Source organism: Theropithecus gelada, chromosome 14 (genome assembly GCF_003255815.1).
Source record: "Theropithecus gelada isolate Dixy chromosome 14, Tgel_1.0, whole genome shotgun sequence".
Taxonomy (NCBI): Eukaryota; Metazoa; Chordata; class Mammalia; order Primates; family Cercopithecidae; genus Theropithecus; species Theropithecus gelada.
Genome location: NC_037682.1, coordinates 69,362,581 through 69,389,862, shown reverse-complemented (window position 1 = coordinate 69,389,862; position 27,282 = coordinate 69,362,581). Strand labels below are relative to the sequence as shown.

At 40.2% G+C, this 27,282-nt stretch overlaps 1 protein-coding gene across 4 annotated transcripts in view; it reads left to right on the top strand.

The window, feature by feature from the left end:
* The window catches only part of PAK1 (p21 (RAC1) activated kinase 1), a 148,387-nt gene that overhangs the window by 51,885 nt on the left and 69,220 nt on the right, over positions 1–27,282 (top strand). For 2 of the 4 annotated variants that reach the window (XM_025356772.1, XM_025356774.1), the window contains exon 1: positions 10,922–11,140. The exons of 1 other annotated variant lie outside the window; for it this stretch is intronic. The gene's annotated coding sequence lies outside the window, so the exon portion shown is untranslated. Of the gene's footprint in view, positions 1–10,855; positions 11,141–27,282 lie in introns of those variants that run through there. One more of the 4 variants, XM_025356771.1, reaches the window with a different exon arrangement.

Genomic DNA, 27,282 nt, shown 5'->3' with positions numbered 1-27,282 from the left:
TCAAGGTTACGAGGCTACTGCAGCTCCAGAAAGAATGTTTGAAAAAGGAAGAAAGGGGTGGAAAGGCAGAATTAGCACTCTGCCTGTGTTCTATTTTATAATTAAAGCAACCATTTCCCCAGAATCCTTAGAAACTTACTGACTAGAACTTTGTCACAGGGACATGCCCAACTTTAAAGGAGGCTGGGAAAACGAGTGTTTGTCTCATTACTTTCCTGGATAAAATTAGGGTTGGCAAAATTGGCAAGGATGAAGGGATGAATGGATATTGATTAGGGATTTTAAAGTCATTTGATTTTAGTGACTTTTTTTTTTTTCTGAGACGACGTCTCGCTCTGTCGTCCAGGCTGGAGTCCAATGGCGCGATCTCAGCTCACTGCAGTCTCCGCCTCCCGGGTTCAAGTGATTCTCCCTGCCTCAGCCTCCCAAGATTACAGGTGCCCGCCACCACGACTGGCTAATTTTGGTATTTTTAGTAGTGATGGGGTTTCACCATGTTAGCAAGGCTAGTCTCAAACTCCTGACCCCAGGTGATCCACCCGCTTCAGCCTCCCCAGAGTGGTGGGATTACAGGCGTGAGCCCCTGTGCCCTGCCTTTAGTGACTTTTTAATATGGTTTTAAAAAATGTATTTGTACTCTGTATGATTTTATAAAAATGTGTGCTGGTGCCTGTGTTTTATTGGAGCTACTTCATTTTTGGGCTGGAGATATAGTAGTAAATGAGGAGATAAATACTACCTTTCCAGTCTAGAGATAAAAAGAAATACTATCAAATACTTTCTGTAAATTGGATAAGTGTTTGGGAAGACTTCTATAAGGGCCATATTTAGGAGTCATTAAATCTGTTTGAGGGATTATAGGAAGCCTTCATAGAGGTGGTGACATTTAAGTTGGGTCCTAAAGGATAGGCAAAGGGAGGAAAACTTACGGGATTATGCAGTAACTTGTTGCTGTATCTTCCCTGCTGAGAGGTTGATTGGCAATGTTAATACCTCAGAGATTGTCCATTTCATTATTAGATACCTCTGATTATTATAATGTTCTTATAGAATTCTCCATTTCTTCCTCCCTTCCCCTGTCTCTCTTTTTGGTCAGAAGGGCAAAAGGTGATTTGTATGACATGATGAGAGGAAAACTCTTGGACAGTTACTTTAAGTCACTCTAAGACTGCATCCACATTCCTTTCCTAGCCTTCAGGAAAGGATGTTGTTAAGGGACAACCATTATTAAAGTAGTTTTTTTCTGACTGGTCTTTCTAGCTCCATTTATTCATTCATTCCTTCATTCAGCCATTACTTATCTATCACCTACTGTTTGCAAGGAATAGTTCTGACGTCTGGAGATAAAGACAAAGTCTTTGCCCTTGTGGAGCATATGTTGATTGGAGGGAGCCAGCCAATAGGCAAATAAATGTCAGTTGATGATACGTGCCAGAATACAAATAAAGCAGGATAGGGTGGAATAAAGGGTGCTGATATAGAGTAGAGGGAGATTTTTAAATCATTTTATAAAGAATGGTTAGGGAAGAATTATCTGATAAAGTGATCTTTCAGCAGACACTTGAAGGAAGGCAATAAGCCATATGGATATCTGAGGGGAAATGTGTTTTCAGGCATAGTCACCATAGGGTACGAAGGCCTGGAGGAGAGAGTGTATATAGCCTGTTGTAGAAAGCCTTGGTGCCTGGAGCAGAGTGAGTGAAGTGGGGAAAAGTCGGAGATAAGGTCAGTGAAGTAGCAGGGTAAGATGAGGGGAGGAGGTAGAGGAAGGTAAGATCATATAAGGCCTTGTATGTGTTTGTAAGGACTTTGGCTTTTCCATTGAGATTGGGGAAGCCACTGGAAGATTTTAAGCAGAAGAGAGTGATGTGATCTGTGACATATTTTAAATAGATCACCCTGGGAGGCAAGAATGGATCAGTTAAGAAGGATGTTGTAATATTCTCGGTCAGAGTTCCCCAACAATGGCACTATTGACATTTTGGGCAGGATAATTCTTTGTTGTGAGGGGGTTATACTATGCATTCTAGGATGTTTAATAGTATCCCTGGCTCCCACATACTAAATGCCAGTAGCACTTACCCAGTTGTTTTAATCCAAAATTTCCCTAGACATTGCCAAATATCCCCTGGGGAGCAGAGCAAATCTGTCCTCCCCTCCCCAACTCCTATTCACCCCACTATTGAGATCCACTGTTGTACACAAAAATTGCTGATGGTTTGGACCAAGGTGATAACAGTAAAGGTGATGAGAAGTGGTTGGACCATAGATCTGTTTTGAAGGTAGAGTTGATAGAATTTGCTGATGGATGCTTGTGGGTGCTGATAGACAAAAAGTGGAGTAAAAAATGAATCAGATTTTTGGCTTAGCAACTGTAAGAGTAGAATTGCCATTTATTGAGGGGTGGGGGGAGGAAACACCTGAAGGGGGAACAGAGTTTTGACCTATTAAGTCTGACAATCAGTGACACAGCTTTGTCTCCTATTGTCTTTAAAAATGCTTTTCCTTTTGAGGGTAAGAACTAGGTCATGTCATCCTTGCATCCATAGTGACGAGCATTGTGTCTGGCATGTAGAATATGTTCAATAAGTGGTGAATGAATGATGAGATTATTTACTATTTCCAAGAAGGACCAAATTATTTACTGTTTCCTAAACCACTCATACTTTTTACTCCTTTGGCCCTTTGTTTTTGTGATTCACTCAAGGGAAATCTCAATATTGCTATGAAAATTTTACTCCTTCTTCAATACCAACCCAAATTCTGCCTCTACCACGAAGCTTTTCTTAGTTCTGCAGGTATAATTAATGTCTCCCTTCTCTGCACTTCTTTGCCTTGTTTGAAATTCAAGTATGCTTTGACTTATGACTGTTTGCTTTGACTTATGACTGACTGCCACTAAATAGATTTATTAGTACCTTTTTTCATTTCCATCTTTCTTTTGCTTGTTTCTTTACAGTGTTTTTGTAAGCTACTATTATTATTTATTTTATACTCCACCTCATATCAAGATCTAAGGTGCTCTAGATCATCATTACTGAAAGTATACTCCACAGAAAGTGACCTTAACAGGCAACTGGCCTTACCATCTAATCACTACAAGAAAAAATGTCATTTCAGATGTTGTTTTAAACCCAGCATCATCATTGTTGACTGATTTCCTTGTACATTTAACTGGTTATGTCAGGAGATTTATAATTTTCACTTAGTACACATATTGTTTTAAAAGTTATTTGTGGTTTCTAAAGAACCCAATAAAAATAATCATTTTCAAATCTTTTAGGCACTTCAGTCACACTGTTCATCAGTTATAAACCATTAGATTGAAAGCTGTAGTCTCCAAACAAAACCAAATTTTTGAATGATTATTGATCATTCGCTTTTATAATAGAGTTAGCAGGAGTTGCTAACTCATATGCCTACAGAGGAGAGATAAGTGACTTAAAAAGGCCTGGTTAGGCTTAAGATGACTACAGAGACAAAACATTGCTGGCCAAGGTCCATGGCTTATAAGAATAATTTGTTAATTATTTACTTTGAAAACCAGAGGACTATTTAAATGAAAGGAGTTATTGCACTTAAAATATGTTAATTGCTAACTTGTGTAACTTCAGCAAGTCATTTGAGATCTCCAAGATTTAATTTCTTTGAATGTACAGAGTCATCTCTGAAGTTGCTTTTACCTCATTTGATTCTGTTAGTAATAAATAAAACTGCTGGCATCTTACCAGTATGCCTCAATTTCATAAGTATTGTGTTTCGTCAGAGGGAACTAAACTTAGCCAAGTTTCCTATAGCAGCACCCACCATTGAAAGAGAGAGACAGTGTATTAGCCAGCCAGTTAACCTTTGGTAACCAAACCAGTATTTGGTTATTCAGAACTGAAATCTAAAATAGATGATGTCTGAATTTGATCGTTCCTGCTGAAGATATTAGTGGTTCTGCCTAATACTGTACATAGACGTTTTGTTGTTTTGTCTACCTGATCCTATTTATTTTGTTCAGTCATTTTTCTAGTGTAGCACTTTTTAGTTTTGTATTTGCCAACTTCCCCTATTAGTGGTGATTTCCTCGAAACGTAGGCCATTTCTAGGTCATCTTTAATCCTCAAAACCTGGAACAGGCAAGAGCACATGACAGATGTTTGAAAAATGTTTGAAGAGATGGCATGCTTATTAGCTTTGTAGGTGACAAAAACTGAAAGAGAAAACTAATATTTAGATGAGTGAGCTTGGAATGATGGGCTGAAGCCAACAAGATGAAATTTAGGAGGAAGACAGCGAAGTTCTGCATTTTAAGTCTCAAAAGAAATGGCAACATATGGGCAGGCTGGAGGAGACTTAGCATGATGCTATTCTTATGAAAATGGTGGTTTTGGCTGCTGAAGCTCAATGTCAGCCAAAGGCATTGCAGTGGATAAAAATCTAATGCAACTTCAGGCTGAATTATTGGAAGTATTAAGTACAGTTAAAGGAGGTGATAGTTCCACTATGTTTTGCAGGGGACAGACTACACTTAGAGTATCATGTTCCCCTCGGGGTACCAGGCAGTAAGAGGATCATTGCAAACAGAACTCTATTTAGTGGAGGGTACTCTAGATCATCATTACTGAAAGTGTAGTCTGAACTGTTCCTAGCCCACAATGGGATAAGCGTAGAAATTGAAAGTACTTAGAAATCTTTATAGCAATTTGTCAGAGTAATTTTATGTGTAATGAATCTAATAAAAAGGAAGATGAACTTTATCTTGTATGTCTTTGTTTCTTTTTTTTTTTGGCTTGATAATTTTTTTATTTTAATAGACTTTATTTTTTAGAGTTTTAGTTTCCATGAAGAAAAATTGTGTAGAAAATGCAGAATCTGGCTGGGCGCAGTGGCTCACACCTGTAATCCCAGCACTTTGGGAGGCCAAGGTAGGTAGATCCCCTGAGGGTCAGGAGTTCAAGACCAGCCTGGCCAACATGGTGAAACCCCATCTCTACTAAAAATATAAAAAATTAGCCAGGCATGGTGGCGTGTGCCTGTAATCCCAGCTACTCATGCTGAGGCATGAGGATTGCTTGAACTGGGGAGGTGGAGGTTGCAGTGAGCCCAGATCACGCCATTGCACTCCAGCCTGGGCAACAGGAGTGAAACTCTGTCTCAGAGAAAAAAAAAAAAAGAAAATGCAGAATCCCTCTCTCCCCGTTTCCTCTATTATCACCATCTCATTAATGTAGAATTGATGAACCAATATTGATACATTATTATTGACTAAAGTACATAGTTTACATTAGGGTTTACTCTTTGGGTTGTATAGTTCTGTAGGTTTTGACAAATACATAGTGTGTGTATCCATCATTGTAGTATCATACAGAATAGTTTTATACCCTAAAAATGCCCTGTGCTTCACCTATTCATTCCTTAACCGTTAACCCCAGCCTTTCAAATACCTGGCAGCCACTCATCTCTTTACTATTTCTATAGTTTAGCCTTTTTCCAAATATCATGTAGTTGGAATCAGCCTTTTCAGACTGGCTTCTTTTACTTAGAAATCTACATTTTAGGTTCTTCCATGTCTTCTTGTGGGTTGATAGTTCATTTCTTTTTTTACTGAATAATACTACATTGTATGACATACCACAGTTTATTCATTCAATCTTGAAGGATATCTCAGTCACTTCCAGTTTTTAGCAATTCTGAATAAAACTGCAATAAACATTCATGAGCAGGTTTTTGTGTGAACATAGTTTTCAACTCCTTTGAGTAAATACCTAGGAATACTATAATCACATAATGATGATTCAGTCAGTGATGGACCACATATATGATATAGCCATCATCACATATTAATGCAACATATTACTCATGTTTGTGGAGATGCTGGTGTAAACAAACCTACTGTGCTGCCAGTCATATAAAAGTATAGAACACATAATTATATGTATTATATAATGCTTGATAATGATGATAAATGACTCTGTTACTGGTGTGTATATTTACTATGCTTTTTGTTGTTATTTTAGAGTGTTCTCCTACTTATAAAAAAAAGTTAACTGTAAAGCAGCCTCAGGCAGGTCCTTTGGGAGGTCTTCCAAAAGAAGTTATTGTTATCATAAGAGATGTCAGCTCCATGCATGTTACTGCCCCTAAAGACCTTCCAGGGGGACAAGATGTAGAGGTGGAAGACACTAATCTTGACAGTGGGACAAGATGTACAGGTGGAAGACACTAATATTGACAGTCCTGACCCTGTGTAGGTCTAGACTAAAGTGTGTGTTTATGTGTTAGTTTTTAACAAAAAGTTTAAAAGGTAAAAAATAAAAATAGATAAGCGTGGTCACACCTGTAATGCGAGCACTTTGGGAGGCCGAGACAAGTGAATAGCTTGAGCTCAGGAGTTGGAGACCAGCCTGGACAACATGGTGAAACTCCATCTCTACTGAAAATACAAAAATTAGCTGGGCATGGTGGCACATGCCTGTAATTCCAGCTACTCGGGAGGCTGAGGCATAAGAATTGCTTGAACCCAGAAAGTGGAGGCTGCAGTGAGCCAAGATCATGCCACTGCACTCCTATCTGGGTGATGGAGTTGAGACTCAGTCTCTAATAATAATAATAATAATAATGCTACAAAGAATACAAAAAAGCATTAGAATAAAGCTATAAAGAAAATATTGTTGTATAGCTGTACAATGTGCTTGTGTCTTAAGCCAAGTATTAACTACAATAGGGTCAAAATTTTTTTTTTTTTTTTTTTTTTGAGACAGAGTCTCGCTCTGTTGCCCAGGCTGGAGTGCAGTGGCCAGATCTCAGCTCATTGCAAGCTCCGCCTCCTGGGTTTACGCCATTCTCCTGCCTCAGCCTCTCGAGTAGCTATAGGCGCCCGCCACCACGCCCGGCTAGTTTTTTTTGTATTTTTTAGTAGAGATGGGGTTTCACCATGTTAGCCAGGATGGTCTCGATCTCCTGACCTTGTGATCCGCCTGTCTCGGCCTCCCAAAGTGCTGGGATTACAGGCTTTAGTCACCGTGCCCAGCCAAGTCCAAATGTTTTTAAAAAATTAAGAAGTTTTAAAGTAAAAAGTTATAGGAAGTTAAGGTTAATTTATTACTGAAGAAAGAAAAAAAATTAAAGTTTAGTGCAGTCTAAACATAGTTTATAAAGTCTACCGTAGTGTACTATAATGTCCTAGGCCTTCCCATTCACTTACCACTCACTCACTGGCTCACCTAGAGAAACTTCCAGTCCTGCAAGTTTCATTCATGGTAAATGCCCTTTACAGATGTACTGTTTTTTTTTTGTTGTTGTTTTTTAATCTTTTATGGTGTATTTTTACTGTACTTTTTCTATGTTCATGTATGTTTAGATACATAAATACTATTGTGTTACAGTTGCCTAGTATTCAGTACAGTAACATGCTATACAAGTTTGTAGTCTCAGAGCAGTAGTAGGCTATACCATATAGGCTAGGTGTGTAGTAGGCTGTACCATCTAGGTTTGTATGTGTACACTCTGTGATGTTCACATAACAATGAAATCACCTAATGACACCTTTCCCAGAATATATGCCTGTCATTAAGTGACACATAACTGTATTTAGCTTTGTAAGAAATTCCTAAACTGTCTTCCAAAGTGGTTGTACCATTTTGCATTCTCACCAGCAATGAATGAGAGAGTTCCTGTTGCTGCATATCCCTATCGCCATTTGGTGGTGTCAGTGTTTTGGATTTTAGTTATTCTAATAGATGTGTAGTAATACCTTATTGTTGTTTTAATTTGCGATTCTCTAATGATAAAAGATGCTGAGCATTTTTTCATACGCTTGTCATGTGTATATCTTCCTTGGTGAAGTGTCTGTTCAGATCTTTTGCCCAGCTTTTTTTTTCTTTAATTGGGTCACGTCTTATTGAGTTTTAAGAGTTCTATGTATATTTTGATACAAGCCTTTTATCAGATGTGTTTTCTCCCAGTCTGTGGTTTGTTTCTTCATTCTCTTAACACTATATTTTGCAGAAATTTTAAATTTTAATCAAGTCTAACATGTCAATTTTTTTCTTTCATGGATCTTGCTTTTGGGGCTGTATCTAAAAAGTCATTGCCAAACCCAAGGTCATCTAGATTTTCCCCTACATTATATTTTAGACATTTTAGTTTTGCATTTTGCAAATGCAATGGTCTGTGATCCATTTTGAGTTAATTTTTGTAAAAAGCATAAAGTCTGTGTCTAGGTTCATTTTTTTGGATGTGGATGTCCAGTCCTAGCACAATTTGTTGAAAAGACTGTCCTTTCTTCACTGAATTTCCTTTTCTCTTTTACAGTCAGTTAAACACATTTGTATGGGTCTATTTTGGGCTATTTACTTCAATTCTACTGATCTGTTTATCTATTTTTTTAGTTAATACCACATTGTCATTATCACTGTAGCTTTATAGTAACTCAGTCTTCCAGTAGATATCAATATAGTTATATCTATAAAAATATATTGCCTAGGCCACATCCCAGACCAACCAAGTCAGAATCTCTGCTGGGACTCTAGTATATTTACACATATTTAAAGCTTTTCAGGTTATTCTGGTGGACAGGGGGAATTGAAAGCCACCATACTAAACCATAAAATTATCAACTCCTTGAAGATGTGGTTCTGTTCACTGATGTGTCTATCGCCAGTGACTTGCACAAGATGCTTAAATAGTTGTTGAATGAACAAACGAGTAAAAGAACTGGGAGTATTTATCTTGGAGAAGAGAGAAAGTGGAGGGGCATAATAAATTAGCTTACATACATACATAGTTGCAAGCCTTTAATGTGACCTGCCCTGGAGGACGTTGCTCCTGGAGCAGAATTAGAAATTTACAGAGAGCCACCTCGCTGAATGTGAGGAAACACTGCCTCATAGTGCTAGTGGAAAGTGAGCTCCTCATTCCTGCATGTATTTCAGAAAAGCCTGGAAGACCATCCAAAGGGGATGCTGAATGGAGTGGGAAGTTGAGTAAGATAAGTTGCTATGATTATTGATTATTAGTTTGAAAAGCTGTGTCTAAGGCAGAGGACTACTTCTGGCTCTCATTCACCCTGTGTAAATTGGGATGAAGGACATGGTGTGGGGTTAAAAAAAATCTTAAAATGACTTTGAAGCTGAATCCTCAGACTACAGCAACTCTCTGGGTCTCTATTATTGACCAATTCTTTTTTTTTTTTCCTTTTTCTTTTTTTGAGATGGAGTTTCGCTCTTGTTGCCCAGACTTGAGTCCAGTGGTGCGATCTCGGCTCACTGCAACTTCCGCCTCCCGGGTTCAAGGGATTCTCCTGCCTCAGCCTCCCGAGTAGCTGGGATTACAGGTGCCCGCCACCAACCAGCTAATTTTTTGTATTTTTAGTAGAGACGGGGTTTCACCATGTTGGCCAGGATGGCCTTGAACTCCTGAGTATTTACCAGATGTGTGGTCTTGGGGAAGTCACTGACTTCTTTCACCCATCATATTCTGTTTTCCACCAAGTTCTGCTGCTGCTTCTTCCAAGCTGTGTCTTTAGAAAATATGCTTGCTTCTTTTTACATTATCTTACAATATGTTAGTCTAAATCATTACCATTTTCTGTTGCCTGAACCTCTGAGAGAATTTATTATCTTGTTTCTTATTTCCACTCCTACCCCCTTTCTCCACTGAACAGCCAGTGATCTTTTAAAAAATGTAAGTTAGAGTTTGTCATTATGTTTTCAAACCTTTCAAAGCCTTCCCACTGATAAAACTTGGAACAAAAGCCTAACTCCTAATTATGACCCGAAAGACACCACATAATCTGACTTCTGTCATGCCTCTTAAGAGCAAGGTTTGGGAGGGGGCAGAGTGAGGTAATACTACCTCCTAGGGAGCATTTGCAAATGTGTGAAGGTGTGTTTTATTGTTTCAGTAGTTGGGAGGCACTACTAGAGGCACTACTAGTCTGGGCCATGTTGGTAAATGTTCTATAATGTGTTGTTCAGCTCAGGTTCCATCACAATGCCTGATACACAATAGTTGGTTAAAAAATATTGTATGAGCCCTGGACATTTTCCCTGGACCTCCGTTTTGACATATGTGAATTGGTATAGTGCCTACTTCATAAGGTTGTTTTGAGAGAGACATAACATTTATAAAGTACCTGGTACACGATAGTTCTTAATAAATGGTAGCATTGACCAGGTGTGGTGGCTCACGCCTGTAATCTGCAGTTTGGGAGGCCAAGGCAGGAGGATTGCTTGAGAACAGGATTTGAGACTAGCCTGGGCAACATGGCAAACCCCATCTGTACAAAAAATACAAAAATAACGGGGTGTGGTGGCAGGTACCTGTAGTCCCAGCTACTTGGGAGGCTGAGGTGGAAGGATCACCTGAGCCCGGGAAGGTCAAGGCTGCAGTGAGCCAAGATCCAACCACTGCACTCCAGCCTGGGCACACAGCAAGACTCTGTCTCAAAATAATAATAATAATAATAATAATAATAATAATAATAATAATAATGTAGCAGCTGCAGCTGCTGAGCTTTCTTTGCTTAGAAGCAGTTATAGGGGCCCACCTAGCGTTCTTCCTGGAGCATTAGAATTAGAACCTGGCACGTTTGGGGAGGGGGGAGGTGTATCTCTTTCCCTGAGGCCTAATGTGAATCCTAGGTCTGACCTGAGGAATCCTAGAAGAGACTCCTCTATACTCAGCTGTAGAAACTAAGGCACAGAGGAGCTCTGGTTGTCTTCCTTGACTCTGGAGCTCACACAGGATTCTGACAAGCCCTGGAAAACCTGGCCCTGGAGAGAAATTACCTCCTGCTGGAGACTGGGTGGGAAGAATAGCTGAGACGGTGAGAAGATAGCCGTCTCCCCGCCCTCAGCTCTGCTTTGCAGAAAAGGAGAAGCGCGCGGCTTCCTCCCGCCTCCTTCCCTCCTTTCTTCCCCCGCCCCTTCTGTTTCGCCAACCCCGACGCGGCGCCTTCGCTGCCGCCCTGCGAGGGCGCGAGCGTGCTGCACCTCGGGAGCTGGCGGCTGAGCTGCCAGGAGCCCAGCCCGGCCGAATCGAGCGGAGCCGGTGGAGCAGGGGCTTTGTGGGTACCCGGCTGGGCAGGGAGAGGTGCGGCTCTGCGACGGAAACAATCTCCAGAGATGCCGGGGCCAGCCTTTCCCACCAGGTAATGCCGGCCCTGCCTGGGGCTCCCCTAGCTGGGCCGGGTTCTGGGGGATCTCCGGCTTTCGGAGAATGGTGACACGGGATCCAGTAGATTTTGAGGGGTGTCTTACTTTCCTCTTACCTTAAGGGACCTAAATGAGAGAAGGGGCTGAGGGTGGAACCTTTAGATGAGCCCACCCAGGGCTAGGCCTACACTGGAATCAGAGCTCTGCCCAGGGAAGGGTGTGAAGGGGAAGCTGCGCCTTTGGGGAACTGCTCTGCCTCAGAAGCTCTGCTCCTTTGCAAGCCACCTTCTACTTGGTGGCCAAGGTGGTGCTTCCCTCTGCTTTGGCTTAGTGGCTGGCCTGCTGGGACTGTGGGAGCTTTTCTTTGTTAAGAGGTTGAATGAACTGGGAGGGAGGAGACTGGGGGGACTGGTCCTGTTCAGACATCCTCTGTGGCTTGAGTTGCCATATCTGTGCAGTGAAGGACTTGACATTGTTTGTTACTTTGGCTTTTTCAGACCATCAAACCATCTTTTGGAAAGGTGAGCTGGTTTAAAGTGCTAAAATGGGCTGCAGAGATATCCCTCCCTCAACACTGTAGAAGAGAGGAGAACTTGGGAAGTAGACTTTGGTATCCTGTCTTCCAGCCAGCCTTTCGAATGGCATCTTGCTGGTTCTTCAGGGGCAAAGCAAAGACTGAGAATGCTGATGCTTATTTTAGTGTGGTGCGTAGGTGTGTTAGGTGTAGGGAGGTAGGGTTGGGAAGTAGAAGGTCAAGGTATGTTAATGCTTCTAAACTGGCCAATTTTTCTGTCCTTAGATATAAAGTTGCTTTAAACTAGACTCTCTTCTCTGGAGCCCCTTCCTTATTCTGCTGAGTTAATGACAGATGTGCCTGTGGTAATATCTTAATCACTATAATTCCTTCCTTCTTTATTACCTGGCACCAAGAAGCTCATGTCAGGCCCGATAATAACCTACTTTGATTATTTTGGACCTCTTTCCTCCCCCTAGTTTTTTCATGACTCTATGTCTTCCTCTCCTCACTTTTCTATTTCCTCCTCCTGATCATTTTTCCTGCCCCCTGCCTACCTTTTCTCCTGCCATCCCCTTCACCCTTCCTCCTCCCCTCTTGCTTCCCCTTTTGTATTTCTCCCCCTGTGTAGCCAGTTTTTCCTTCCCTCTCTTGGATCCTCCCCCTCTTGATTAGGCTTTCTTCTCTTTTCAAAAATTTTTGGTTAAGCTTTCTCATTATTCGTAGGTTACTGGTTTGTAGAGACCTTTTCTGTGTTTGTGAGGTCCAAACATTGTTTTCTACCTAACTCACCTGCTTCTAGCTTTTACCTCCAAATTTTATCTTCCCCAGGTACCATTCTCTCTCTTTATTGCCTCTGTGCCTTGCTTTGGGCCTGCCAAGAAGCACTCGCTCTTCCTGCATTTGTTTCCTATCTTTTCTGGTGGTGGTGGGGCAGCAGGTAGGCAGTAGGGAATAAGCAAGATGGGAAAGGGGGGCCTGAGTGGGAGGAGAGCAAGAATGTCAAGTAGTGCTGGGCAGAGGCTCAAGTTCCCTTTAGTGAGATGAGTGACTGGGAGGACCAGAAACTCTGGCAGCTGTGAGATAGCTGTGGAGGAAAGGAGGTAGCTCAGGGAAGAAGAGGGAGGATAGCAGGGATGGGTTGGAGGGACAGGCAGAGGAGGCCTGGAGGAGAAGACAGTGCTTCTTTGAAGAAGACGGTGGCCTGGACAAGATAGGGGTTATTTGGGGTAGGGCTGTGTATAGAAAGAGAAAGATTATAGTCTGGGAAAGGGGACTGTATAGGTTAATTATCTTCCCCTTTGATTACTGTCTTTTTGAACTGATTTCTACTCAGCAAATTTTTTTTTAGTTAAAAAATTTGAAAGAATTTACCATGTTTATCATGTTTAAAGTGTACAGTTCAGTTTCAGTAAGTACATTTATATCTTTTTTTCCCCCTTCATGCTCCTCACTCCTTTTCCTGGCCTTTGGTAACCACCAGTCTACTCTGTATCATCATGAGATCTACTTTTTTACCTCCCACATATGAGTGAGAACATGTAATTTTTGTCTTCCTGTACCTGGCTTTTTTTTAATCTGAAAAAATGGCGTCCAGTATCATCCATGTTGCTGCAAATGACAGGATTTTATTCTTTTTTATGGCTGAATAATATTCCATTGTACTTAACTGTACAGTTCAGTTTCAGTAAGTACATTTATATCCTTTTTTCCCCCTTCCTCCTCCCTACTCCCTTTTCTGGCCTTTGGTAACCACCAGTCTACTCTGTATCATCATAAGATTCATCTTTTTACCTCCCACATAAACATTTACCATGTTGGGGTAAATGACAGGATTTCATTCTTTTCTATGGCCGAATAATATTCCGTTGTGTGTATATATACATATATATATGTATACATTTTCATTTTGGCTGTTATAAATAGTGCTACAGTGTTCATGGGAGTATGATATCTTTCATATATTGATTTGCTTTCTTTTAGATATATACTCAATAGTGGAATTGCTGAATCATATGGTTGTTCTATTTTTAGTTTCTGAGGAACCTCCATGCTATTCTCCATAGTGGCTCTACTTATTTACATTTTCACCAACAGCATATGAGGGTTCCTTTTTCTCCCCATCCTTGCCAGCATCTAGTATTGCCTGTCTTTTTCTTTTTCTTTTCTTGAGACAGGGTCTTGCTCTGTTGCCCAGGCTGGAGTGCAATGGTATGATCATAGCCTACTGTAGCTTCAACCTCCCAGGCTCAAGCAGTCTCCTACCTCAGCCTCTGAAGTAGTTGGGACTGCAGGCACATGCCAGTATGCTGGCTAATAAAAAAAAAAAAATTTTTTTTTTTGGGGTGTGGTCTCCCTATGTTGCGCAGGGTGGTTGTGAACTCCTGGGCTCAAGTGATCTACCTGCCTTGGCCTCCCAAAGTGTTGGGATTATAGGCATGAGCTATCGTGCCCAGCCTTTGCCTGTCTTTTTGATACAAGCCATTTTAACTGGAGTGAGATGATACTACATTATGGTATTGATTTGCATTTCTCTGATGTTAGTGATGTTGAGCATTTTTTTCATGTACCTGTTGGACATTTGTATGTCTTGTTATGAAAAACGTCCATTCAGATCTTTGCAAGTTTTTAAATTGGATTACTTGGGGTTTTTTTTGCTATTTAGTTGTTTGAGCATCTTATATATTCTGGTTATTAATCCTTTGTCAGATGGATAGCTTACAAATATTTTCTCCCATTTTGTGGGTTGTCTCTTCACTTTGTTAATCAACAAAATTTTTGTGAGCTCTGTCCTTAAAGTCGGGGAGTTAGAAGGAAAGCCGAGATGAGAATGACAAAGTTGCTGTTTTATTGACACTCACTGTCAGAATGTGGAATGTGTGTGTGTGTGTGTGTGTGTGTGTATTTATATATATTTCTCCATAGTGGCTCTACTAATTTACATTTTTGCCAACAGCATATGAGGGTTCCTCTTTCTCCCTGTCCTTGCCAGTATCTATTATTGCCTGTCTTTTTCTTTTTCTTTTCTTGAGACAGGATCTTGCTCTGTTGCCCAGGCTGGAGTGCAATGGTACAATTATAGCCTACTGTAGCTTCAACCTCCCAGGCTCATTATGGTAATTATGGTACTAGGTTGGTGGGGATACAAAAATTAAAACTGGCCTCAGTTGCTGCCCTCAAATGCAGGTCAAGGAATGTGGAAGCTCATGTGGTAAGTATTGTAGAAGGAAGCAGAAGGGGCTGTAATAATGCAGAAGAGGGCACTTTTGATTTAGCAAGACAGTGGCAGAGCTAGGACTTAAACTTACGTCTTCTCTGAAGGTGATATCTATTCTCTTATACCCTATTATCTCCTGAGTTTGTGTATACATACAGTGTACAAGGAGTTTTCCTATCTCCTCTTTTCTTCCTACTTTTGGGGGGAGACTCTAGGTACTGCTGACATGAAAAAAAGAACAATCCCATGTGGCAGGTCACTGTGCCATGGCCAAACAACACTCATTACCTTGCAAGGGAAACAGACTTCGTCCCTGTTAACTTCTGGCTTGAGGCCACTTGGGTGACTATGTGCTGAGCTCCCTCTATGAGTCATTTGATCTCTTCCTTCCTTTCCTCCCTGTTCCATTTTCTTAAATTCAATTTCTGGTGGAGTGTAGAGTCCAGAGACCAGATGCAGCTAGGCTAGGCATTTTTACTTCCACTGGCCTCTGTAGAATAGGGATTTAACACCTCATAGGGTTGGTGAGGATAAGATGAAATCATGAATGTGTGAAAATGCTTTGTAAAGTGCTGTATAGATGTTATTGTGGTTGTTCCCGAAAGCATTTTCAAGCTGTGAAAAAATGCTCAGATGCTATAGCCTGAAAGCCTAGGGTTGCCACTGACAGGCAAGAATAGACATCAAGATTTACTACACCCTTTCTCTGCCCTTGAAAGATTCACAGACTAATAGGAGAGGATTGAGCCTCAATCCTCAATGAGTAAAGGAAAAGGAGTGGGGTAGATAGGGCTTTGGGACTGGTAATGAGCTCCATGGTCAGACAGAGACCATGAAGTATGTGCTTTATTTAAAGTTGAACAGATAGTAGGTGGCAATTATAAAAGATACTTTTAGTGACTTTTTATGATGTAACAAAAAAAGGGGAAGGGGGACTTAAAAGTAGATTGACTTCAGTTCAAATCCTGGTTCTACCACTTACTGTTACCTGATTTTTAATATTTTTAAGCTTCATATATAAAAATGGAAGATATTTATACCTACTTTGAAGGGTTATTATAAAGCTTTAAAAAATCATATAAAAAAGAAAAAATAATAATTGTATAGTAGGCACTTAATAGCTATACTTATTCTACAAGTCCCCTGATTCCTAGGCTATTAAGTGCCCCTCTTCTGGATTCATGCAGCACCTATGTCTTTCCTCTCACCACTCAATAGTGGCAGTTACCATATTGTATTGTTACTGTGGTTAATGTGTCTACTTTTCCCATTAGTCTGTGAGATTTTTGAGGGCAGAGACAGGGTCTAGTAAATTTTGGTGTCGATACTGGGTGTCTACTCTTTTTTTTCCTTTGAGATAATGTCTCTCTCTGTTGCCCAGCCTGGAGTGTAGTGGAGCAATCTCAGCTCACTCACTGCAGACTTGACCTTTTGGCTCAAGCAATCCTCCCACCTCAGCCTCCGGAGTAGCTGGGACTATGGGTGCAAGCCACCACACCTGGCTAGCTTTTGTATTTTTTGTAGAGACAGGGTTTCACCACATTGCCCAGGCAGATCTCAAACTCCTGAGCTCTGGTGATCCACCCACCTCAGCCTCCCCAAAGTGCTGGGATTACAGGCATGAGCCACTGTACCTGGCCCTGAGTGCTTACTCTTGCCAAGTCCTGTTTAGTTGCTGAGTATACATTGGTAAGCACAGCAGACTTACAAAAGCATACCGTTGCTTCTTTACAAAGCTTATCGTTTATTGAGGGAGATGTATAATAAGTAAACAAATATAATTACAACTCATGATGATGCTGTGAAAACCAAGAGTTCCATTTGGTCTTGTTAGATTTGAGGTACTGATGAGAAATGCCAAGTGGAGTTGTCTAGTAGATGGTTTTTAGGCTGAAAGAGAGCTGTTTGGTCTAGAGATCAAAACTTGGGCATCATCAACGTATTAATATGTAAAACCATGAGAATGGAGGAAATAATCTTGGGGAAAGTGTAGTGTATCAGTAAGGAAGGTTCTGAGCAACGAAGGTCCCAAGCCTTGGATGTGTGGATGATAGCTGGAGAAGGAGGATTATGCAAAAGAGATAGGAGTAGACAGAAAGATGAAAGAAAAGCCAAGTGAGTGTACTTCCCTAGAAGCCAAGAAAGTAGAGTATTTGAAAGAGAAGAGAGGTCAATTACATTTAATGCTGCCAAGATACTGAGTAATGTGAGGACAGAAAAATAAGCATTTATTTTGGCAAGATGGGGATAACTGATAGTCTTGACAAGACTGCTTTTGATGAAATGGTAGATTGTTAGTTGGCAAACAGAAGGGGAGGAAGTGGAGATAGTTTAAGTAGACAGTTGTTCTGAGAAGTTTTGCTACGAAGGGGAGCAGAGAAATAGGTGGTATTTGGAGGAGGATGTGGGTGTCAAGGGAAGGGTGTGTGTGTGTGTGTGTGTGTCTGTCTGTCTGTCTGTCTGTCTGTCTTTGAATAGGAGACACCAGAACTTGTTTATATTCACCCAGTATTTCTCAGATCAGTCCAGAAATTTAGATATCATCTTAATTTTTCCTTTTTTTTTTTTTTATCACATGCTGTATCTAATCTTTAAACCATATTTGACTCTACCTTCAATATGTATCTGCCTTTGAATTACTTCTCTTCCCCTATTGCCAGTCATCAAAGCCACCATTAGTTCTCACCTGGATTATTGTAATGACTCCCTAATGGGATCTCCACTTCTGCATTGTTCCCCTGCAGCCTATTCTCCTCTGCTGCTTGAGTGGTCTATTTAAAAACATAAATCAGATCAGTGCTCAAAACCCGTCAGTGTCTTTCCACATTTGCTGCAAAAGCCAAATGTATTGTGGCCTATAAAGTTCCACACAGTCTGACCTCTGGTTACATCTCTGATCTCAGTCCCTTACCACATTTCTCTTTGTTTACTCAGCTTTAGTCTTGCCAATCTTTTTGCTGTTCTACGTGCCCAGTATATTCTCATCTAAGACATTTGTAGTTATTACTCCCTCTGCTTAAAATGCTTTTCCAGATATTACTATGATTTGCTGTCTCATTTAATTGAGGTCTTAAGTAACTGTTTCTGAGAGAAGCATGTCTTGATTATCTTCTCTTATGTACCATACCCCATGCATGCCCCTCCCCCTAATAGTCACACATACACATAGACTTGCTATTGTGTATTTATTTGTGTATTTCTCTGTCTGCATCTCTTACTAGACCATAAACTCTAAGAGCGCAAGGCCTTTCTCTTATTCAACTGGATTAGTATTGGTACTTGGTAGATGCTCAATAAATGTTTGTTGAATGACTGAATATATCTAACAGAGAGGGAAAGGTTGACATAGCTGAAACAGCAGATTATACCAAGTGAGAAGGAGTGAAGGAATACAGGGATAAGAGAGAATTGGCTCTGGATGAGAGGAAGAACACCTCCTTCATTGTAACTGGAAGGAAGAAGGAGAACATGGATGCAGATACAGGGAGGCACATAGATTTGAGGGTAGGAAGATGTAGTTATTCTGCCAAGATTTCTATTTTCTCATTGAAAGTAAGCTCATTGGCTGGGTGCAGTGGCTCATGTCTGTAATCTCAGCACTTTGGGAGGCCGAGGCAGGGGATCACCTGAGGTCAGGAGTTCAAGACCAGCCTGGCCAACATAGTGAAACCCGGTCCCTACTAAAAATAAAAAGTTAGCCTGGTGTGGTGGTGGGCGCCTGTAGTCCCAGCTACTCGGGAGGCTGAAGCAGGAGAATCACTTGAACCCCCGAGGCAGAGGGTGCAGTGAGCTGATATTGTACCACTGCACTCCAGCCTGGGCGACAGAGTGAGACTCCATCTCAAAAAAAAAAAAAAAAGAAAAAAAGAAAAAAAGGAAAAAGAAAGTAAGCTCATTAGCTAAAGGAAAGGGCTATTGGAAAATCCTATTGAATTCCCATTTGAGGTAGGGTAATCATATGTAGGAAAGTGTCTTAGCCTATTTTGTGTTGCTATGATAGAATACCACAGACTAGGCAATTTCTAAAGAAAGGAAACGTATTTCTTAAAGTTCTAGAGCTGGGAAGTCCAAGGTACCTGCATCTGGTGAGGGCTTTCTTGCCATGTCATTCCATGGTAGAAGGTGGAAGGGCAAGAGAGCAAGAGTAACAAGGGAAGTGGGGTGAACTCATCCTTTTGATCAGGAACCCACTCTCTTGATAACTAATTTACGCCTATGATAGTAACATTAATCCATTCATGAGGCCAGAGCCCTCATGATCCAATCACCTTTTAAAGATCTCACCTCTCAACAGTTGCAGTGAGGGTTAAATTTCCAATACTTGAACTTTGGGGGACACATTCAAACCAAAGCAGAAGGTAATCATAACTTTCAAGTGAAAGCGGTTAACTGGATTTTGTAATGTTCTCTAGGACATTTGGCTGCTTCAGTATAATGACAGTTGGGAGAAAGTTGAGTTCAACTATCCCAAAGCTGGGATTTTGCCAGTTAAATTTTGGAAAAGGAGAGAAGGGCAAGGTGTTGATAGTTTTTGATGTTTGAGTAATTTTGATGGACCATGATTAGATAAAGAGAGAGAAAAAGGCAGGGGACTGCTGGATAGTTTATTGGAGCTCAAATTGAAGTCTAGGAATTGTGGAAATTCTTGAGTAAGTGCATGGATAGGAGGTTGTATCTGAAGTGTATATGATTCATTCTAGATATTGGAATTGTTGCACATTTTGGTGATAAGATCCCAGGTGTAATCATGAGAGTATTGGCTAACTTGGACTGTAGGTCAGAAAATGGAGTGACTAGGGTGTTGACATGATCATCATTGTGGCTGTTGACGTCACCTAGAATGATGACTAGAGGGGTTCAGAAGAAGACTGAAGCAGGAACTAAAGCCTTTCAGTAGGAGTTACCAGAAAGTGATTAGTAGACTGCAAAGACGTGTGATAGCAGCCAGTGGAAGCTACTCAAAGGAAAATACAGGTTTTTACAAGAGGGAGAGAAAGACATAGTTTGGAAATGGCACTGAAAATTAAGGACAACACTGATAAGTAGGGTGTAAGAGGGAAAACAGCCTCCAGTTGAGAGGGTTTCTAAAGAAGGCTCTTCTTCAGGGCATAGCCAGATTTCTTTTAAGGTAAAGGAGCAGAGGAGTGTTAGCCAGTGGCAAATGAGAAGTTCCAGAGGGAATAGTGGAAAGGTTTCAGAGTCAGGACGGGGAGGGAATTTGGTCAGGTTAGAGGGTTCACAGAAAAGGTTGGAGATGAGAGTTTGAGTGATCATGGATGACTGAAGTAAATGAAAACTGTAGGATTGATTGATTGATTTAGTCCTAATTACCTTTTAGAGGAGGGAGACAATCCCATTTTCATGCTATGGTTTTTGACACTTTGAGATAAACTATTCCATTGAGGCAACATATGGCAATGTGGGAAATCAGAACATGTTCAGGCAGAGATTGGCTGGAAGGTCAACCAACTAGGAGACAGTACAATAGATTCCATTGTTTCCTGGGAGGTTGAACGGAGTGGCCCCTTTATGATTCCTTCCAGCTCTCAGATTATAAGGGCCTCAACTTTATCATTGCAGGTCATCCAATGGGAGGTTTGGAGGTTTGAAGGTTAAATTTGAATTTTTGCCTTAATTATTGGGAATAACTCAACTGGGGTTGCAGATTAGGAATTTCCCAAGATGGTAGGCAGAGGATTATAAGACCTGTAAGTACTGGTTTCTGGAAGTAACTCTAGTGACTGTCTGCAAGGTGGTAGGAGTGAGGAAGTTGCGTAGGTGTGGATGGGGGTGGGGAGGATTAGAGGTATAGAGCCAGCCTAAGAGAACTTCAGTCTCTCACTCTAAATTTCTCTGGCCTTTCCACTTCACTTTGCTGCCTCTCATTCTTCTCTAATTGTAGGAAGCCTCCCAGATACAGTCACTTGTTCATTCTGTCTCAAATTATGTAATTAGTGTAGAAAGAGTTTTCAAGAGAATAATCAGAAGCTAGTAATGTTTTTATCACTCATTTAGTGATCTTAGGTAAATTGCATATCCCTATAGGTTCCAGGTTCCCATAAAATAAAGGTTTTTATTTTATAAAAATAAAACTGGCTGGTTCTTCAGGATCCTTTTAGCTCCCGTGTTTTTTCTGCTAATCCGGGCTGCCTTAGTCAGTGAACCTTGGCTGATTACCAGGTGTGTAACAGCTCAGCCTGGGGATGTAGAGATTAAACAAACTTCAGTTTTTCCCTTGAGTTATTCATGGCCTGGTGAGGACAAGAAGCATGGATTATGGTTGATATGATGAAATTTGGAAATTGTTGTATAGAAGTACATATAAAATGCTATTACATTTCGGGAGCAGAAGTAGTGGGATCTGTTAAATTTGGGGGAAAGATAGAGGTGAGGGGCTTCTGTGAAGGTTGCATAGGGGAAGTGAGTCAGGTTGGGTCTTGAAGAATGAGTAGGAGTTTGTTTGGCAGACAAGTTGGGACATTTTAGGCAGAGAAAACAGCATAGGCAAAGGCAGGAACATGAAAGCATAGTAAGCTAGAATGACATGTTTAGGAAATAGTAGGGATGAAACTAGAAATATAAGTGGGGGAAGGGAACAGATATTTATTGAACATTTATTTTGTGCCAGGCAGCATGCTAGGTGCTTTTATATATGCTTGTTAATTCTCATGATAACTCTATAAAGTAGGTAGTCTTGTTTGTGTTTTACATAAAAGGAAACTGAAGATCAGAAAGTAAAGTAGCTTTCCTAACCGCCCAGAAACAGCCAACAGTTTTCCTCCCTGCTGCTCTAGCAGTTGTTGCTAAACCAGAGCAAGTGGCCGGGCTGCATAGTGGGAGTATCTTTGACATGTTAGAAGGATATCCCTCAGCAAATTCAAGACTGCAGCATTCCAGCCCCCTGCCAAAGAAAACCTCCTGGCACAGTATAATTAAAGATCAGATTCTCATAACCAGGCCTCAAGGGCATACAGTACTCCCCAGTTCTGGATGGAGTGTTGATCATGCCAGTTGCAGCTGCTGTGGGCTGTTTGGACTAAGAAGTGTGATTAGTATATGGAACAGGTTTTATTTCTTCTCGAGTTAATATTAGAGGTTATCTAGTCCTTTCCTTTGCCTCTAGAGTCAACAGTGTAGTGTGGTGTAGTGGTTCTATCATCACACAGGCCTAACTTCAGGTTCCTGCCTCTGCTGCCCACTAGCTGTATGGCCCTGGGTGACTGGCAGCATCTTTGAAACTTTGCTGCTTCTTCTGACGTGTTTACTGTTCTGCATGCATAGCTTGTCAAACAGTAGATGATGAATAAATATTTGCACTGATGAATGAGAAAAATGATACCAGATAGACTTCTAAGTTTTCTGTAAACTCCAAAGTGTGATCTAATGTTAGTGATTATTAAAACAGCCCCCAAATAATGCTAAAATCCTAGTTGTAAAAATGGTTAATCCTGAAGGTTTTCTGAGGAAACTGTTTCTAGAATTTTAGCAACTCTATTAGGCAGTGTAGAAGACTCTCTTAAACTCCAGGTCTTATTGTGTGACTTGGACTAAGCACCAGAATTCATTTATCTTCTCTGGTGCTTAGTCCCATTGTGTGAACTCAAGGCATCACTGAGTCCTCAGTGCAGATGGGTAGCAGATGGTCTCCTCCTCCACGCAATACCTCTTTTCTCATTGTCATCTCTCCACAGCCTTGTTTTTTAATTAAAAGCCCCATCTTTTATTTTTAACATGGGGCATTTATTGCACAATTCTAGAGCTGTTTAGAATGGACCATTTTTCTGACTAGTGCTCTATGTGGTGCATAAAAGACCTGCTGTGATCTGCACTGTTCCACTTTTTCAGTCTCCCATTTTATTCTTTTATGTTACGTTCTGCCACACTGTACTCTCACATTTATGTTATTCTGTGGTCTAGATGCATTTGCCATCATCTTTCTCCATGAAAATCACACATTTATTGTCTCTTTTCTTTGGGCCAAGCACTATATACCTACCCCAGACCAATTAAATCAGTGACTCTAGGGGTAGAGTTCAAGCATTAATGTTTTCCTCCTCAACATTTTATTAGGAAAAATTTCAAACATTGAAAGAATCTTATAGTGAGTACCTGTGTACCCACCACCTAGATTCTCCTACCATTAACATTTTCATGTACTAACTTTATCATATGCATTATATATTGACATGTATGTTATGTTATATCCCTGTTCATCAATCTTATTTCTTAAAAATGCATTTGAAAATAAATTGCAAATATTAATATACTTCTCCCCGAGTACTTCAGCACTGGTGTTAAACTTCAGCACCAGTGAGCTTTAAGAAAAAAGCTCACAGGGGATTCTAATAGCCTAGAGTTAAAAACCACTAGTCTGACCTATTTGTTCTTTAAGCTGCTACTGTGAATACCACCTCTTTTCTTAAACTTCACTGATCACTCAAATTCAATTTAACCTTTCTTTCATGTGTGTTTGAACATTTTACTGTTTGTACTGTTCTTCAGCACTATTCACAATTGACCTGGTATCGTGGTTTTCTAGGTTCCACCTTCTGCTAACTAGATGGTGATAGCCTCTAGGGTCACATCATATTTTATTCATTACCTATCTATCTACCTATGTGCCTTCTTTCACCTATTTATTCTTGGTTTCTAGCATACATAGCACCTTACATATTTTTATATGTATGTTTTTTTTTTATATGTAAGGTGAACTGCACTTGAACTGCATTTGAATGAAGAACCTGCAACTGCAGCAAAAGGTGTATATAACTTTCATATGTGTTTACTTACATATTCTGGTTTTTTTTTGATTGGAGGAATAAGAATTCATTTATCATTTCTGGTGCTTAGGGTAGACTTTTAGTAAAAGTCAAGTCTAGCCCAAATGTGCTAATAATATTTTTATATTTGCCATTGGCTAGATTTGACTAAACTAATAATAAATTAGAAGTAGCAGAACACAAAGGGGCTAGAATTACCTCAGGAACAGTATAGTTGGAAAATCCTTTGGCAGAGAGTTTAAAGATGAGGTCTGATTTAAAAAAAAAAACACACACACACATAAAAATAGACCTACCTTATGATCCAGCAATCCCATGGCTGGGTATCTACCCACAGGAAAGGAAATTAGTGTATTGAAGAAAATACCTGCACTCCTGTTTGTTGCAGCACTGTTCCCGATAGCTAAGATTTGGAAGCAATCACAGTGTCTATTTACAGTTGAAAGAATAAAGAAAATGTGGTACATATGCACAATGGAGTACTATTCAGCCACAAAAAAGAATGAGATCCTGTCATTTGCAACAACATGGATGGAACATGTACAATGGAGTACTATTCAGCCACCAAAAAGAATGAGGTCCTGTCATTTGCAACAACGTGGATGGAACTGAAGGTCATTATCTTAAGTGAAATAAGCCAGGCACAGAAAGAGAAACATCACATGTTCTCACTTATTTGTGGGATCTAAAAATCAAAACAATTGAACTAATGGACATAGATAATAAAAAGATGGTTACCAGTGGCTGGAAAGGGTAGTGGAGGGCTAGTGGAAAGCAAGGATGGTTAATGGGTACAAAAAAATAGAATAAGACCTATTTTTTGATAGCACAGCAGGGTGACTATAATCAATAATAACTTCATTGCACATTTAAAAATAACTAAAAGAGTATAATTGGATTGTTTGTAACACAAAGGATAAACGCTTGAGGGGATAGATACCCCATCCTCCATGATATGATTATTTCACGTTGCATGCCTGTGTACAGAATATCTCATGTACTCCATAAACATGTACATCTACTATGTACCCACAAAAACTAAATATTAAAAAAAGATGAGGTTTGAGTTTTGCTGGGAAGGATAAGTAAAATTTCTGTCAGTTTAAAGAGGGTTCTGTGCCTACTTTACCTATAAATTGCTGTGTGATCTTAGGTAATTTCCTCTTGCACTCTGGACTTCAGTATTCCTACCTGTAACATTAGGCAGTCAGGTTGGATGACTTCCAAGGAAGCCTTTGGCTTTGATATTATGTGCATCTTAAAATATTTGATTAACTTGGTTTTGTTTTATACCAGTGACTGTGGAATCCAGGGTAATAAGAGTGGAAAGAGGTAGTTGTTGGTGAGCACATTCCTTCTCTGAATCCCTGTCTGCTTTGATTCAGTATGTGAAGTACCTTACACATAGTGGCTACTTGAAAATTGTTTTCTTTCCCATCTTTCTACTGTAGCACTATATCTTTATGCCTTATATAGCGTGCTTCAAAAGGGGCACAAATCACTTCCCCTCTTTGGTTGCCTCTTGACCAGTATTAAGTCTAGAGACTGCATAGTGAGAAACATCAAATTACAGGTCATAGGTGATGGGACTTCTACAGGGGCCATGGCTTATAAATTGCAGAGCCAGGACTTAAACCTGGGTCTCGTGACTTTAATTCCAGTAATCTTTTAAAAAATTGCCCTACCTTTTGAAACCTCACAGTGATCCTGCATTTATTATAGAGTCATTCAGTTGATTCATAATTAATGCTTCAATATAATTAGTTGCTCATAAATTATTAGGTTCCCTGAGCCTCTGGGGCATTGGTAAAATGTGATCACTGTGTCTTTCTCTCTGTCTGTTGTATTCATTTGTTGTCCACGATGGATAGAATGGTGCTATCTGAGCTGTCATAATGTTGGCCTCATCCCTAGCTTTATATTGCAGCATGTCTGAGGCATTGGTTTTTCATCCTTCCAAACTTTTGGTCTACAGAGACTATTAGAAGATTAAGGTGTGTTTGCTCACCTTATTCAAAAGTTGAGCATGTTTCTTGTTTTGGACCTGTTTTCCCATAGTTTAAAATGGTATAGGTTTTAAAATGTGCTAATTATTATGGTGAGTGTAGATATACAGAATGACCATTGAGGGGATCAATAAGGGTAAAAAGAGGAAAGACTTGTGGAGAGCCTATAGGAAAGGGCTGCAAGGAACCTGGAAAGTAGTATAGAAACCTTAGGTAAGTTCAGAAGGAAGTGATTAAGAAAGCACAAAATTGTGTTCTGTGAGTGTTGAAGGTCCTGGAAATGTTTGACATTGAGAAAATAGATTTGGGGGGTCTCAAAAGAGTATTTCAGGTATTTAAAGTTCTGTCTGGGGAAGAGATAGTGGTCTTTTCTGAATAGCTCTAAGATACAGGATTTAGTACTAACAGATGGAACTTTTTTCTTTGTTTATTCATTTGTTTGTTTATTCAATAAATCTTTATTGATTACCTATTCTGTGCCAGGCCTGGTGCTGCGGATCAAGAAATACATAGGACATGAACTTTGTTCTTGAGGTGTTTATAGTCTAAGTCTAGCAGGGGAGGGGTGAAAGGGAAAGCAAATATGTAAACAAATTATTGCAATGCAGTGTAAGACAGAGCTTATTATAAGTGATAACTCATTAAATGAGATGACTGAAGATAGAATAGATAGTCTTTGGAGATTTTAGATTTCCTGTCATTGCAACTTTTCAAGCATAGGCTGGATGACTTCTAGGCTGGAATGCAGTAAAAGAATTCAAATATTAGATTCCAATGCATATTTTAGGTTTTAAGGAATAATGGAATCTCTTTGAAAGTGAATATCTACCACAGAATTCTCCAAACACAGTAAAAGCACTGAGAAATGGAGAAAAGTCTGTATCAGGAAAGTTGGTGAAACCTTTCTTGGCATAATCGTGGGCTGTGGGCCTGAAATGGAGTTACATTCAATGAAACTGTTGATTGAAGGACCTGGGAGTCAAGGAAGGGCTTTACTCGGGTATCAGATGACTGCAGGGAGTGTAATTTTGGAACTGGCAGCCTGGAGTGGGAAGGTACACTTGAGAACTGAGACAGTAAAAGTTCTCTTGTGGGTGCTTAGGGACTTGAGTTATAGTTGGGAGGGAAAACAAAGGTAAATCTGGGAAGACAAACTGGAAGAAATGGATAAAAAGCACATCACAGAGTTAATCTGCATTAACAAGATTGTCCTTGCCTGATTGATTTCTTTTGTTCAAAAATAGAAGGAGCAGTTGGTTTGCCAAAGGTGGGTCAGAATGAATTATGCAAAGAAGTGGGGTTAGGGTTTGGCCTTGATGGATGAGTAAGATTTTTATCAGTCAGAGAAAGGAGAAATCATTGACAGGAAGCACATTGGGGTGTGTGTTTGTGTGTGTGTCTGTGTGTGTGTATAAGTAAATAAGTAAGAATACTTGGCAAGTACAGTGGAACAGATTTCTGAGGTTTGAATTAGTTTGAATTAGGCTGTGTCTAGGTGTAGTGGCTTAGTTGATAAGGCAGGTCAATGTCAGAAAGTAAAGCACCTTGAATTTTATCTGTACTAAACTTCCTAAAGGCAAGGTATATATCTTTATGCAAAGTGTGATTAATTAAAATATTT